This window comes from Chelonia mydas, chromosome 1 (genome assembly GCF_015237465.2).
Source record: "Chelonia mydas isolate rCheMyd1 chromosome 1, rCheMyd1.pri.v2, whole genome shotgun sequence".
NCBI lineage: Eukaryota > Metazoa > Chordata > Testudines > Cheloniidae > Chelonia > Chelonia mydas.
The window spans coordinates 170,408,029-170,425,159 of record NC_057849.1 but is presented as its reverse complement, the minus strand read 5'-3'; the positions used below and the strand labels follow the sequence as shown (position 1 = coordinate 170,425,159).

General features: G+C 39.9%; 1 long non-coding RNA gene across 1 annotated transcript in view; it reads left to right on the top strand.

Annotated features, from left to right (window-relative positions):
• Window positions 1-3,345: 3,345 nt before the first annotated feature.
• The window catches only part of LOC122464103, a 76,485-nt gene continuing 62,699 nt past the window's right edge, over window positions 3,346-17,131 (top strand). Inside the window, exon 1 of the long non-coding RNA XR_006287980.1 lies at window positions 3,346-3,441. This is a non-coding gene — a long non-coding RNA (uncharacterized LOC122464103). The remainder of the gene's footprint in view (window positions 3,442-17,131) is intronic.

Genomic DNA, 17,131 nt, shown 5'->3' with positions numbered 1-17,131 from the left:
TAACCATTTGTTTCCAATATTCTCACTCTCTCTAGCACTTGAATCTTTGTTCTGTGATACTAAAGTTATTCCTGTTTTCACTATATCTTTATCTTTAAGTAAAGTGGTGATCCTGAACTGAATCTTACAAACCGGTGTGCACTATCCCTTTGGGAGTAGCAGGTCTGAGCATTTTGTGAGTGTTCAATGGAACCAGGACTGAGCACTCCAGAAGGACACTCAAAGGACTTGGGGAGGAGGCGGGGGGAGGGTGCTTATCACTAACCAATAGAGAGACAGTGAGGCCTGGAAGGCAGAGCTTGTGTTGCCAGAAGCTTGTGTATTCACAGAGCTGATCCACATCAGAGACAGACAAGACTTCCTCATGCTAAGGGCAGGTGCTAGTGAGGTGCCTCAAAACACTGGATACCTCTGGGAAGTGTCACAGCAAGTTCTTGAAGTCACATGATTACATCAGACTCTCAGCTTACTTTTTTTTAAATCAAAGTTTCTAGCCATCATCATAGAGAAAGCTGGAAAAAGTGAACCATAAAGATGCAAACTGAAAGTCAAATAAAAAAGTCTTTTTTAATCTCCTGATTTTAAGCCAATATTGTGATCTTTGTGTGGGTAACTCATAATTGGTAATGCAGCTATTGCTATTGATTCAGGTCTAGATCCCCACCTGAACTAGAGATGCTTTTTAAAAAGAAAGAAAAGCAAGTGGTTTGTTTGCATGAGATATGAATTCACAGCAGTTACCTTGGCACAGAAAAATGCAAGAGATTTTTATTTTGTCCTAGGATGAATCAGCACATATTCTAGGAGACTGTTTTCAAACATAGTGCCGTCTGTAACTTGTGCAAAAAGGTTCTGTAAAAAAAAAAAAAAAGCCTCTGATCAATCAGCCAGGACAAATAGTTGTTTCTGATTTATTTGGATTCGTCCAGGATCACAGTCTGATCACAGCAGGAAATTGTATTTATTATAAGTTTACAAAGAATCCAGTACAGTTTCTTCTGGGCACCCTTTATATCATCAAATTGCAATACTTTCCCCCTCTATACCACACACTATCCTCAAATGAGTCAGTTGTTCACTCTCTGACTCCTGCACTTACAGCAAAACAACTAAAAAAGTCAATGGCACAGGGGGATACTAATATCCCCAACAGAGGGCTTGGGGACAGGAGAGCCAGGCCAAAGACCTGTCCCACATCATGATCTGAAACTTGGAAAGAAAGTGATGAGACAGGCTGCAAGTAACAGTTCTCTGCAGAGCCAAGATCTGTGAGTTGGCAATCACCCCTCATGTGCACCATAAAGACCAACAGTAGAAACATAGCTGCCAAGATGACCATAGAAGGGGAGGCCAGCTGGGTAAAAAGGTCCTTAAATCTGTTAGGCATTTAAATATGAAATGTTCCCAATGTGAGTGGCAAGCCTCCATATATGATGTGATGGTTCTGCCTGCATGTGTCCATTGGAGGGAGGGGGGAGGAAAGGAAGAGAAGCAAGACACTCTAAGTTACAGAAGCTGCTCCTTTCCTTCCCTATGTCTACAGGGGCTTGATTTCAGGCACAACAAGGTCAATTCCATTGACTTCAGGGAGTAGTGGATCAGGAACTAGAAAGAGGGAGGGGATGAATGTAGCAGCAGGCAGTGCCAGCAGAAAGAAGAAAAGTCATGGTTATGAGGAAGGCTCCGAGCCGCACTGCAGGAGCGTTCCTTTAACGATCTTCTACAGTTCTTTCTGTCAGGACCAGCTATCCCACAAATTACATATCTGTCCACACATACACACGTTGCCTGAGGGTTACTCCCACCTTTCTTGTATTCTATATAGGGTTTTAATACCACACTCATCACCATAGTAGCTGAGCACCTTCCAGAATTGCATTAGCAATGTGACTACACATTTATCACAGTTGTTCTCTCATCCTTTCACGAAAGGGAGAAGTGCGTGCAGTGAAGTGTCTTGGTTTGGTAGGGCTTTTTATTATTTAATTAGTAAATAAATACACCAGTTGTGGTGTGTATATATATGAGAGAAGGCAAGGCCAAAGAAATATGCCCTGCACTAGGTTTATGATGGTCCTTAGCTACTGTGGGAGTTTCTTTCACAGTCTCAGACTGCTCCCCAGAGAAACGTTTGTCTCCCAGACAGACCCGCTTTACTCTTACTGTTGAGAGGTCCATTGTGCCAGAAAAGTGGAGTTGTTGACCACAATTTACATCCTGGAGCTTTAGGCAGTCTTTTAGATATCCTGGGCCCAGGCCATGAAACACTTTGAACATAAAGGCAGAGACCTTGAACTTGATTAGAAATTCTATGGGAAGCCAGTGTAGAACAGAGCACAGGTGTGATGTGCTCAGGATATGTCCAGATGAGGTAACTAGTCAGCTGCAGCAGAGAGTCAGCAAAACCCCTTTCCCTGTAGGATCAGCACCTGGTAACAATGGGCTAGGTAAAAGTTATTGAAGTTACTCATTTACAAGAGTCTCATGCCCTTCACTAATGAAACAGAACTTGTTTCAAGTCAGAAAGCAAAATTAAGATTGCTTCATAGATCATGCAGATTAAGTTGCATTTAATTGACTGCTATCCTCCAAAAGCACATAAAGGGAAATGTAACTGGGTTTACAAAAAAATCAGTTTTTATGCTGGGAAAGTAAAGTTACATTTAGGGCATTCAAACATCATTGAGTTTATCCTTTTATTTGAACAGCGTGATAATGCTTGTGTTTTTAACTACACAGTCGGAAATGATATAGGTTTACTCCAATGAAAGAATGAAACAATGCACCCTAAGGTGAGGAGAACTTAGAGACCCCAGAAATCAGAGACAATAATTCATAGTGACTTGATTGTTTATATAATATTCAAGACTTTTTCTGAAGCATAACACACTGAAGGAAATTTAATCTTAAAAAATTCTTATGTACAGGCTGTTAAAATAACAGCCTGAGGGAATCTTGAGGGAGCTATGGTGCCATCTGGGATTTTCATTATGTGGTCTTGGTTCAATAATCCCTTACATGCAAATCCAGTGGGATCTATCCACATGAATAAGAACTACTCATATGAGTAGGGTTTTAGAAGATCAGGTCATAGGTATTGTTTCTGCCACTTGGCTAATGTACATTTGAGCACACAAATCATTTAGGCCCACCTGGTAGTCAAATTTGGGCACCAATCCTGCAAATACTCATGTGCATGCTTCCTATATTACCCTGAGTAATTCCTTGATTTCAATAGTAAAGTTAACCATGTGCATAAGTGCTTGCAGGATCAGGAGTTCTATTACATTTGTCACACCTGGAGATTACCCTTTGGGCTAAACAGTAGCAGTTATACACTCATCACAGAGTGGTTTACAGCTTCACACTTTCTCCTGGGGAGCTCCAGAAAGTGCTGTGCCTGAGAGAGATCAAGCCGACTGAACTATTAGCTGATGAAAGGTAAGCAGGACCATGGGCCAACCTAATCTCTGTCCCTTTCTCACCATTTGAGGTCCAAGACATGCTGGAAGGGAACAGACGCTGTGCTTAGAGTAATGCAGGGCTAATTGTGGCCAGCTACTGCTCAGGTGGCACAAAAAGCAGAGACTTGCACCCTCCCCCATATGCCCACCTGTGCTAAACACAATCTGGCTCTTTGTGGGTATACATAAGCAAATACACTTCTAATGACTCCCTTATTTACTCACAGCAGAAAATAGCTCAATTATTGCTTTGACTGGTTTGTTACATGGCTAATTGGCCACCTGCAAATAAATATGTGTTGCCAGACTATATTGCTAATCACTAGCAGGGAGAAGGGGGTATTTCCTTTGCAGTGGGAGAAGACTTGGCACTACCACAAATATTAGCGTGCCAGACAATCATTCTTTATTTATCAATAAAAGTAGCTTTAAACATAGCACTGGATTGATTGACTTGGACCATTGCTTTAAGCAATAAAAGAAATAGAGTGTGTTCATTACTGGAACATAATATTACTTGATTAAGACATTTCAAGAAAACAAGGATATCATGATCTAAATGCTGTTCTTAAACATCTCATTTGAAAAAGTAGTTTTTAGTATTTTAGGTAGATAGGTAGCTTGTTAGTGACATACACAGGGACATGGCACAGATGTGCTGCAGAATTTTTACTTTTGCACTGGCAAGTACCTTCTTCCAAATATTGCAGTACTTCTGAGAGCTCAGTCCTGCAAACACTTGCTAATGAACATGGCACTTACTACTGCAACTAGTCCCATTTGTTTTGTTCCTCATCCTGCAGGTGATCTCTTCGGGCAGGCTCCTGCACATGTGCAGATCAATTTATCCGATGGGAGCCTTTGTTTGGAGCAATATACCATTACTTTGGTGTCACAGTACAGTTCACTATTAGAGCACTTTGTTTTGAGATATGTCAAGATAAATCTCATCAGCAATGACACAGTGTTACAACAGTGACAGTATGACATTAAGTTCCTGAAGATTAAAAAAAAAAAGTTACATGAATAAATAACTCCATATTGTGCATAGATATTGTTATAAAGGAGGACAATAATGTTGTCTATTCTTTTGAAACACCTGCAATAACAGGGGACAATAGGATGATGTAAGGACAAAGATATCTCTTGATCACTTACGTTCTTTTCTATTTATGGATTTAAGTCTTCTATATCCTGCTTCTCCACTTATTTTTTGTGATTTTAAAATATCCATCTATATATAGAGATATGTTATTGAGATGCTATAGGTACTGTCCTCCCTTTATAGAGTCAATGGACCTGTTAAGATTTGTGTATGTTTTGTATTATTTGTAAAAGAAATTCATAGTATACAATGTAACATCTCATTGTATAACACATGCTAATATTAAGTTTTGCACATGCTCAGACCCTTTCAAACAAATGTAACTATTCTGATGGCTCTCATGTACAGCTGCAGTCAGTGTGTATGGTGAGAGGGGAAAGAAGGGAACGGGAATCGAGGAGCCATTATCGATGTCACTTGCCCAGTTGTCGTGCTCGAGAAAAGGACTCCCCCTGCTATCTCAGAGTACATTGCCCTTGCAAAAGCCTGCAAAGGAACCACCTAAGGCCCTGATCCTAAGAGTTCTGTGAACCTCATTGCAATTCATTCCTCATTCCAAATCCTCATCTCAGGACCTTATTTCTATAAGCAATGGTTCCTTAAATACAAAGAAAAAGGTGAGAAAAATAGGCACTATTTTTCTTCTTTGTCTGAAAATATTGTTGAATATTTATTTTGTGAAATATAACTTTAAAACAAGTTGAAATATACTGTTACCAAATGGTTTAAAAATGCAATTTTACTTCATTTGACATGTTTCCAGCCATAACTCATTTTTACTCTGAGTTTTTCAGAGTCCTACTAGAAAACTACGAATGAAATTATCTCACTGTCAGGAGAGGTGAATAAGCTTTTTTCCCTTGATACAAGGGAAGGTTAATTAATAGGGTAATAAAGAGGAATCTTACTTCACTATAAGCACAAGGGAATTTCTTCATATTGAGGGAAAGCTGTTAAACATCACTCTTTTGGCATTACTAGCCATCAAGTTGGCACTGAAGAATTTAAATTTAGTTAAGCGTAGCTAGAAGCTGGGGAAATTAGACATATTGACGTGAAGGGGGATAAGAACTTATTAAATGAATGCTGTTAAAATCTAGAACACATTATGACTTTTTTTTTCTAGTTGTGGGGTTTGTGGAAAATACACTGAAGCACCCATGCTTAAGGCATTATTATGTGTATGTGTTAAAAATGAAGTATATCGTTTATTCTTTTTGTTGTAGAGGGCTAGACAGTTTATTAATATATTACCAATACTAGTCCAAAAATGTTGTTATAGAATATTGAATGATATATTATTTTAAATAAAACCACAATCAGAAAGAAGGGAGATACAATACTGTACATCTGGACTTGTGACAGGAAGTGTGGCTTACTGGTGGTATGATCTAGTGGTTAGGTCATTGGCCCCCAGTAACCCTCATTCAATCTCTGGTGCATCCTGCTGGCTACTCCTCCAGTACTGGGACAGTCCAGCTTTTGATAGGTGGCATCTCAGCCCTCCAGTCAGACCAACGTTGTTGCACTACCCACCTGTTGGAGTAGCAGTGTCCAACAAATTCTAGAGGGCCCTGCATCCTTCTGATAGGGAAGGACCTTCAGTCTATCTCCTGGCCCACATAGGTGGCTTGGCCTAGCCATAAGGCTTGCAGCATCTCTATCTTCTCTTTCCTTCTGGGATGAGTGGAAGTGAGGTTTATGTCCCTACATAGCAAGGGTGTTTGGCAGGAGAGCCCAGGCCCTCCCACTCCACTGGGCTCCAACCCAGAGCCTTATGAGAGGCAAACAATGTCAGGATTCATAGTATACCTCAAGACTGCCTCCCAGGGCTACTTCTCACCATCCACCTCCCTCCCTCGAAGTCCAGCTTCAGATAGCAAAAGAAACAATGTATTTTAATTTTTTGGTGAAATTTCAAAACAAGCTAATTTTTTTTTTCATTGAAATTTCACAGAATGTTGGGGGTTTGTGTCTTTTCTGTTGTCAAGAACAAATGCTTTGTGGGGGTATCAGCACCTGAATGAATTAGACAATTTCTGTTTAGTCAAAAGCACTGTTTTGTTGAAAATGTTTTTTTTTTTTTTTTAAATTCAACCAGCTTTACTACATATATTATCCAACACAGCATGGAAGAACTAGAAATACAGTACTAGGCATGAATTAGTATAGTATTATTACACTAACCCAATGGCAAAACCTGGTTAGAGTCCCACTGTGTGGTACAAACCCTTAGTAAGAAATGATCACTGTCCTGAAGAGTTTACAATCTCCAGACAGAGAAGAAGCAACAAATGTCTGGAACAGGCTCTGGCTCTGCCATCCTTCCACTGTGACCTTGATTACTTATCCTCTTAAACCTCAGATTCTCCAACTGTAAATTTTTTGATGTCATGATGGCTACTGCAACTGTCTTCCCCCTGAGTGAACTTGCTTAACCAGTCTACACTATTTTTAGTTCCTAAGGACTACTCACAATCCCTCAATAGAACATAAACATTTGCATTTTAATAGAGTGAACTCCTAAAATACTTAAGTTAATCCTCATTGAATTAAGTTTAATTCAATAAGGGTTGCCGAGAATATTGTCGTATTTGCCACAGGGGATAGTATTTTCCTCACAAAGACCCTGTCAGGCTAAATTAATTTATGCTTCTAAGTGTTTCCATACTCCTGGGTGGAATGTGTTACACTATGCACATGCAAGTTATTCAGAATATTTTCTAAAATTGTGATACCTGGGGAAAATAGTCACACTTCTCTTCAGAGCAAGTCCACTTTACCTAACACTGCTAGAGGCAAGCTAGCAGAGGAGGACAGAAAAATGAAGACATTTAAAGCCTATAAAAAGAATAAGATTTGATGAAATAACAATCGGCGCATAAGACTCTGAAGTGAATAAAGGCCACACTGACCCTTCAGCACATTGCAATAATGATTCGTACCTTTTTGAGGCCCAGGAAACAGTGTATCCCATTCTTTCTTGAGGGATTTACTGGACAATCTCCATATTGTAATGATGACTTATCAATTTCCCTGGAAGACTTTTTTATTTTTGACCCAAATATAGCTAATGCTTTCTTTAATGATTGTGACTTGATAACTCCAAGCTGTGTTTTATTGGTTTATTGCTCAAAGGAATAAAATCTATTAAATTGCATAGTATTTGTTATTCATCACCATATTAAAACTGTGTAGGACAGGGATCGGCAACCTTTGGCATGCAGCCGCGGTTCACCGCTCCAGGCCAATGGGGGCTGTGGGAAGTGGCGGCCAGCACATCCCTCGGTCCACACCACTTCCCGCAGCCCCCATTGGCCTGGGGCAATGAACCTCGGCCAATGGGAGATGCAATCGGCTGAACCTGCGGATGCAGCAGGTAAACAAACCGGCCCGGCCCGCCAGGGGGCTTACATGCCAAAGGTTGCCAATCCCTGGTGTAGGAGCATGGCTTTTTTCTGAAATCAGTATAAATTCTGTCATTAGAATTCTACTCCCTGCCCTACCCCCAAGATTCCATATATGTGGGAGCAATGCCAGGGACAGGATATAGCCAGGGAAGAGGTGTGGGACTGATAGCTCTCCGGGAAAATCTTGCCCACTGGAGCAAATTACTCCTCAAGCTAGTGAAGCAAGCAAGCAAGTTGCCCATCCCAAATGCCCAGCATGAATTAATTTTACCAGAAGCATCAATAACTAGCATATTATGTATGGGTTCATTTGAAGCACACTTTCTGCTATTTCAAATGTAGCTCATTGAAACATTAATGAGAGAGGATAGTTTCAAAAGTGCAGACCCTTAATAGTACAACTATACTCACATAAACTGTGACGGGTTGGATCACAGAAACCCCCTTGGGGCTGCCAACTGATGTTCCAAGACTACTTCTGCCCCTGCCATCCCTGGCACCTTGGGACTCCAGAACCCTGCCTGGTTGTGCCAGACACACTTGCCACCTACAGACACAGACCCAGGTCTGGACCATGTCCCACAAATTGCAGGCTTAACTGAAAGCAGCTTAAAAAGTATTCCTATCTCTGACACTTAGATGCCTAGCTCCCAATGGGGTCCAAATCTCAAATAAATCCAGTTTACCCTGTATAAGGCTTATACAGGATAAACTCATAAATTGTTTGCCCTCTATAATACTGATAGAGAGATATGCACGGCTGTTTGTCATCTCCCCCTCCCCCGGTATTAATACATACTCTTGGTTAATTAATAAGTAAAAAGTGATTTTATTAAATTCAAAAAGTAGGATTTAAGTGGTTCCAAGTAGTAACAGACAGAACAAAGTGAATTACCAAGCAAAATAAAATAAAATAGGCAAGCCTATGCCTAATACAGTAAGAAAACTGAATACAGATAAAACCTGACCCTTAGAGGTGTTCCAGTAAGCTTCCTTTTACAGACTAGTCTCCTTCTAGTCTGGGTCCAGCCATCATTCACACCCCCTGTGGTTACTGTCCTTTGTTCCAGTTTCTTTCAGGTATCCTTGAGGGTAGAGAGGCTATCTCTTGAGCCAGCTGAAGACAAAATGGAAGGGTCTCCCAGGGATTTAAATAGACTTTCTCTTGGGGATGGACACCCCTCCCGCCCTCCCCCTGTGTAGAATCCCAGTTTTGGAGTCACATGGGCAAGTCACATGTCCATGCATGACTCAGAACTTACAGGTAACAGCCATGGTTCACATGCTACCTTGAACATCTTCAAGTAGACTTCTTATATGAACTGGAGCCTTCCAAGATCCATTGTCCATTAAGTGTTTTTTGATTGGGCACTTAACTTGCACATTCCTTTCTCAAGAAGCTGATCAAATGCTTTACTAAGGCTACTTAAAGTCAAGCAAGTACACAGCCAATATTCATAACTTTGAATACAAAAATGATACATGCATACAAATAGGAGGAATAGATTCAGTATATCATAACCTTTACAGAGATATGTTACATGGCATATGTAGCATAAAACATATTCCAGTTATGTCAGACATACATTCATAAGCATATTTCCATAAAGCCTTATGGGGTGGAAGGTCAGTCACATAAACATCTTTAATTACTATGATGTCTATCACCGCTGTAGCCTCTTAAATCAACTATAAGGAAGATTATGAAAGTCAATCAGTCCATTAATTAAATATATGTATTTTTATCACATTGGTATAAAACGAAAGTATTAAATTTTCATCCCCAAATATTTTCATTCTACCTGGCGGAAAAGATACTTAAGGACCAACCCTTCAGATCTCATGATTTCTATTTTTATTATTTATTTATTTGAAAATAATATCTAGAGGCTTCAATCACAAGTGGGGTCAGATTCTTCTAAGCATTGCAAAAAGAAAAACACTCTTTCCTGAAGAGTTTACAATTTAAGGTCTCAGTCCTTACGGACATTTATGTGCATTTTTAACATTATGAATAGTTCAATTGAACTCAGTCAAGTATACCTTCTGTTGGGTTGAATCAGGGTCCAAAAAGCACTGTAAGCACAAAAAGCACAGCAATGTAAGCAGGTGGAATTCATATCCTTCTGCCCCTATTGTGCTGGCTAGCATCATGGGAGGAGAAGCAGTTTCCACAGTGCTGTTAGATTCTATTTTTTTGCAAGTGTATGGGAAGGGACAGGAAGTTGGCAGAGCCTTAGTTCTATGCCCAGTGTCTCCAGCGGCATGGCTATGCAGGTATACTGGAGAATATACACTGTGTCTGATATAGACCCAGTACAGCTTAGTTCCCAGAGCAGAAGGGAGGCTAGTGCAAAGATTGTGATTGCCTGAACCACAATCTCCCTCCTGGTCTGCTACAGGGCAGCACAACACTATCCCAACAACGGGCAAATTGTAACATCTTATAGTGAATAAATAACATTTTAAAAAATGGCATCCATCATGGTAACTCTAAGGATACATTTTTATTTGGGACCTTTATTTTAAAAAAATAAGTTTTGGGAAAACAATAATTTTGTGATCTACTGAGTTCCATCTTTTTGTGACAATGTCTCAGGTTGTTTGTCACATTATACTCTCCTCTGAAATTTAACATGGTAGAGCAGAAGTGATGCAGTCCGATTTGAGTTGTCACAGTGCGATCTGTCTGTCCCCAAGTCAGCTTGAAAAGCAAAAGAAGATTGCTGAAGAAAGTACCATAAATCAAACACTTACTTTCCAGAGTGAAAATAGAAGTGTGTGTATTTTCTGAAATGAAGTCTCTGAGATCACAAACTGGAACAAATTCTCTCCACAGTGTCAGTGGTGCAACTCCACTCACTTCACTAATTCACTGTGGTGAATGTCCTATGACTTCCATGGAATTGTACCAGTGTAGCTAAAAGGAGCATTTAGCTCACTATGTTTGCTCAGAACATCTCTTTTAAAAAATGAAGAAAAAAAATCACAGCATGTAACAATATTTTTTTTTCATTTCATTTCTTTTCTTTTTTAAAGTATACTGTGTGAACTTAGGGGGAGATTTTCAAAGCTACAAAAGAGACTTAAATACCATTGTCAGCCAATAGGAGTTGGGAACTATCTCCCATGTATGCCTTTTGAAAATCTGCCCCATCCTGCTTATGAAACATGAGACTGAGAGAGCAGGAGAGTGGATCTTTCATTACTCTACAGAAGAGGTACAACGCAGGCTCTACCAATTCAAACTGCCCCATGTTGCCCTGTAATGCCTCTCATGTTGCCCTGTAATTCCTGGAGTGAAATTCTCTCTGCAGGTGAGGTAAAGTTACTTTTCTCTCTTCATTCAGTCCTACCTTCTCTACTGAAATAGCCTGTAACAGTGCCAATTAATTCCATTTGTATTCGTAATAGCTAGCCAGTAGGAATTGGACTAAGACCTCTTCTTCCTCAGAAGCAATACAAGCAACTGCTTGTTCACAGATAATGAAATTCACCCCAGTGCAGAGGCCTGTAGAAGGCCTATACGCCACTTACATTCCTCTGAAACCCTATTTTGAGAGTTTAAGTGAGACTTGATGGTGCATAGCCCTTGTGCTAGCCTTCAGCACAAGGGGGGGAATTTAAGTCCCATTCAGAACAAATGACCTATCTTAATAATGGTGATTATACATCATACAATAATGGTGGTTAATTATCATTTTTAGATATGACAGAAAGATTCTAATTTTAATAAAAATGGATTATGGAACTCATGGTCCCTTTCATTGTTTGTTAGTCACAAACTGAACTGTAAAAGATGAACAAGGAGAACTCTGACATTGGGGATGATAGTTATGGCTCAGCTACATTTTAAATGACCTTGATTTATGTATTTCACATAATAGAACAGAACCTGACCTGATGCTAATACAATGCAGTAGATCATACTGTGTATATAAATAGAACAAAGTGGATTATACTGTGGGAGTAAACAGTAACATATATTACTTGTGTATACACTCTGACTTGTAATACTACATTACAGAGTTAATATATTCCAACAAAAAATTCAGTAACTTTTAGTTGTCTGCATGTATTTTTATTAAACACGGGTATAAAAAGTGAAGAAAAGAATAATTTATGGATTATAGACTCATGGAAATGTAGGGCTGGAAGGAATCTCGAAAGGTCATCTATTCCAGACCATCTCCCCGTGCTGAAGCAGGACCAAGTAAACCTAGACCACCCCGGCACATATTTGTCTAACCAGTTCTTTAAAACCCCCAGTGATGGGGATTCCACAATCTCCCTTGTAAGTTTAACTATCCTTATATTAGAAAAAAATTCCTTATAACTAACCCAAATCTGCTTTGCTGCAGATTGTCGATTATGTCTTGTCCTCCATCAGTGGACATGGAGAATAGTTGATCATCCTGCTTGTAACAGCCCTTAACTAAAGACTGTTATCAGGTCTCCCCTGTTTTAGGGTATGTCTGCCTTGTAGCATGCCCTGATTGCTGAGTATGGTGCTACTGGCATTGCCTGCCTCAGTTTTCCTTCTGTCAGGTCCCCTTAAAACCTGCACACAGTCCAAAAGGGCAAAAAAACAAATTCCCCTTCTGGGGTTCTACGCTGTTAAATTCAGATAAGCTTGAAATAAAGTCTCTTCCCTTGGGCTTAGGGGTTGCACAGTGCTCCGCCATGAGACCTGTGTTTCTCTATCATGGCCTTTCTGTCCTGTAGTCTCTCCCCTTAGGGTCTGTGGTTGTCTAAGGGTATGTCTACACAGAAAAGAAAAACCCACAGCTGACCCATGCCAGCCAACTCAGGCTTGAGGGGCTCATGCTGCAGGGCTGTTTCATTGCTCTGTAGTCTTCCAAGCTCGGGCTGCAGTCTGAGCTATCGGACACTGTGGGATCCCAGGGTCCCAGAGCCTGGGCTTCAGCCTGAGCCTGGAAGTCTACACAGTAATGAAACAGCCCTGCAGCCTGAGCCCCTCATGCCTGAGTTGGCTGGCATAGGTCAGCTGTGGGTTTTTCTTTTCTGTGTAGACATACCTTTAGAGCACCTCTCCCTTAAAAGACCTACTCCCTCTATGAACAACTCCCTGCAACTGAGCCCTGAGGGCATTTTAGCAGGCCCAGATGCTCATTATTCAATTCACAGCCTAGATGGGCTCATTCACCTTAAATTGGTTTGTCATGGGTAGCCTGGGCCCAAATTCCCTTTAAAGGGGTGATCAAACCTATGAGACGCTCTCCCCCGCCCCCGTGTCATCTTTTCTTTAGACAGAATAGACCCTTTTTTTAAACCTTTTCTCATAGGTCAGGTACTCTAAAGCTTTTATCATTTTTGATGCTCTCCACTGGGCTATCTCCAATTTGTTAATTTCTTTCTAAAAGCATGGCAGCCAGAAATGGACACAGTACTTCAGCTGAACTCTCACCAGTTCTGAGTAAGGAGGTGCAGTTACTCCCCATGTTTTACGTATGATGTTCCTGTTAATACACTCCGGAATGATATTAGCCTTTTTGCAACTTCATTACACTGTTGGCTCATACTCAGTTTGTTACCCAGATCTTTTATAAATCCCAGATCTTTTTTCTGTAGTACTACCGCCTCGCCACCATTTTGCATTTTTAAATTTGATTTTTCCTTCCTAAGTGAAACTTGTCTTTATAGAATTTAATTTTGTTGATTTCAGATCAATTTTAAATTTTCACCCTGCCCTCCAAAGTGCTTGCAAACCCCACCTAGGTTGGTGTCATTCACATATTTAATAAGCGTATTCTCCACTCCATTATCCAAGTCATTCATGAAAATAATGAATAGCATCAATCCAGGACTGACTCTCTTGTGCAACCCCAATTGATACATCCTCCCAGTTAGACAGCAAATTGTTGATAACTGCTCTTTGTATAGTTTTTCAACCAGTTGTGCACCCACCTTATAGTAATGTCATTTAGACCACATTTCCCTAGTTTGTTTATGAGACAGTCATGTATACTAAAATCAAGGTAAATCATGTTTTCTTCCCTTCCCACATCCACTAAGCCAGTAAATCTCTCAAGAAAGGAAATTAGATTGGTTTGACTTGATTTGTTCTAGACAAATCCATGTTGGCTATTACTTACCACCCTATCATATTCTAGGGGCCTACTGCTGCTTACAAATTGATTGTTGAATAATTTGTTCCAGTATTTTTCCAGGTATGGAAGTTTGGCTGACTGGCCTATAATTCCTCAGGGCTTCTTTGTTCCCCTTTTTAAAGATAGTACTATGTTTGTCCTTCTCCAGTCCTCTAGAACCTAATTTGTCCTCCATGATTTCTAGAAGATAATCACTAATGGTTCCAAAATTGCTTCAGCTAGTCTTTTAAGTAGCCTTGGGTGAATTTGTCAGGGTCTACAAACTTCAATACATCTATCTTATCTAAATATTCGTTAACCTGTTCTTTCCTTAGTGTGGCGTGTGTTTCTTCCCCCATTTGTACCCATATGAATGACATTGGTTTAATTTGAGCTACAAGGATGTGGACTCAAATTTAGAGTTTAACCACAACTCAGAATGTAGCTGGTGATAACATTCAAGCTATTATAGAAGTTTGAAAAAGGAGATCTACTACATCATCCTGTCCATTTCCAGGAGCTAGTGTAGTATTGTCAAATCCAATTTTAAATGACTAACCCTCTATTCATACACTGAGACAGTGCAAGAGAAACAGCCCCTTTCCCTCTCTAAATCCTAGCAGCACAAGGGTGGGTGTGGTGTCAAGCCTGGAAAGATCCCATCTGCTCTGGCAATGCAATGCTAAAATCAGATCTGGGAGATCAAAACCATCTCATTGATTTTTGAGGGGTAGCCACTTCATTTCTTTCACCCCCAAGTCAGTTCCCTACTCCATCTCTGCTGCCTCCTCATCTTAATCCTGTCAGGATGCTATCCCCCATTCCACTTAGGGCTGCTCATAACCTGAAGAATCTCCCCTCTTCTACTGCAAGTGGAAGACAAAGAACTGTTATGTGGTGCCTCTCAGACAACACATTTTTTTCTCACCCACAGTCAGTGAGTCACTTTCACTTTGTTTGAATTGTTTGAGAATGAAGGAGATGGAACATCTCTCTTCAAGGGGCAGTCAGACCAGGAATACAGCCCACATAAATCAGATGCTGCTGAACTTGTTTTTAATGCCTTCTCTGCTGTGATAGCTTCCCTTTCTTTTGCCCATGGAAATAGATTTATTTTGCCCATTGAAATAGAAAGCAATGTTCCTTGGAGGGGCACTTGTGAACTGGAGAAAGCAGAAGGTTATGCAAACTTATTATTGTCCTATTTTCTAGGTCAAAGGGTAACTTCTTTTCTCCAACTTTTTCCAAAAATTAAAAGTACATCAAAGCCACTTCCCTTAACCAGCTCTGACAGAAAACTTTGTAAAAAGTATGTCCTGTCTATTTCAGTTCTCTGAAGTAATTAGTGTGAACATTTTAAAATATTAGTCAGCAGTATTCAGGGAGAGAGAATGGCCATTTACATTGAAAGTTAAAAAGAAAAGAAAAGTGTTTTTATTCAAAAAGCCAGCACAAGACAAGAGAGAGAAACAGATACATACACACACACACACACACACTCTCTTTTGGGGTTTTTATATATATATTACTTTCAATTGTGCATTCATAAATAAATGCCCTCATAATTGTGTGTGTTCAAATCAGGTAGTTAGTTTTCTAAATGCTATCAATTTTGTCCACAGTTTATTGATGAGGAAAAATTCTCTGTCCTTCCAGGTCAAGGTTGATGTACACTTCATTGGTGGAGTACTTCCATCAGGCTAGGCTAGCACCTCTCATTCACTATATAAATTTCACTATATAATAGTTTCAAATAAATTGTTTCAGTGCCAACATTCACTTCACTGACTATAATAGAAATTATATTTTCTACTTTTAAAAATCCTTTCTACCTTCTAAGTACCTGGGAAAGTTTTATATTCCTTAGACATTTGGCAGATGCACATGAAACCCCATTTTTTCCTCTCCTCTTCTTAAATCACTTTGCCACTTAAAGAATCACTTTAGGCTTAGTCCCAAGAAAAAAAGAAGTCCTTCGATACAAAGGACTGACAGATGGACATCAAGCAATAAAAAAATTAGCATCCTTCTTCATTTTTATTGTCCTCTCTGCCAACAGTTCACATTCTTCAAATGCCTTAGCTTCTTTAGGGCCAGTCACTTAGATGTCACCCTCAGTTGTTGGTACTTGCCATGAATTGATATTGAAGTTGTGCATGTAAAAAACACTTTACTTCAGTGTCCATTTTCTAGTACCCTTTTATACCTATATTCTTAACAATCCACGTCCCTGGAAGGCAGCTACTTTGTAGATGTACTGAAGGTTAATGCTTGCCAAACTGCAAACCTCAGTTCTAATCCAGCAATGGGGAGTAAGAGAACATTGTTACAGGCTACATTTCAGGTCTCCGGGAAACTGGACTGTACATTAGATGACAGAGTAGCTCTTTTCCAGCCCTATAATTTATTATTCTTTGATTCTCCAAATTAAGTAGAAATCTGAATGCCAAATGGGAGTTCAGATTTAAAAGCTGGGAGTTAAGAAAAATCTGACTGAGAACAGGGAGTCCTTTCAGTATATCACCTTTCATAACAGCCTTGAGAATAAACAAGATGAGCACAGACCAACCTTGGGTTTTTTTTAGGACACAAAAAGAAAACCCAATCAAATTCTAAAAGAAACAGAACTTTATTAGAAAGAAAAAAGGTAAAAGAAGCACCTCTGTAAAATTAGAATGGAAGATAATCTTACAGGGCAATCAGGTTAAAAAAACACAGAGGATTCCGCCTCTGTGTCAAACTTTAAAGTTGGAGAAAGGAAAACCAGGAATACACCTTCCTCTCAGCACAGAGAAAATCTCAAGCCAAAACAAAAATAAGGTAACACATTCCCTTGCTAGTACTTACTGATTCTAATGGAGTTGGATTGCTTGCTTCCTTGATCTGTGTCAGGCAAGCACACAGAACAAACAGACCAAAACCCTTCCCCTCCCTCCTATTTGAAAGTATCTTGTTTCCTTATTAGTCCTTTGGGTCAGGTGCCAGCCAGGTTACCTGAGCTTCTTAACCCTTTACAGGTAAAAGGATATTCTGCCTCTGGCC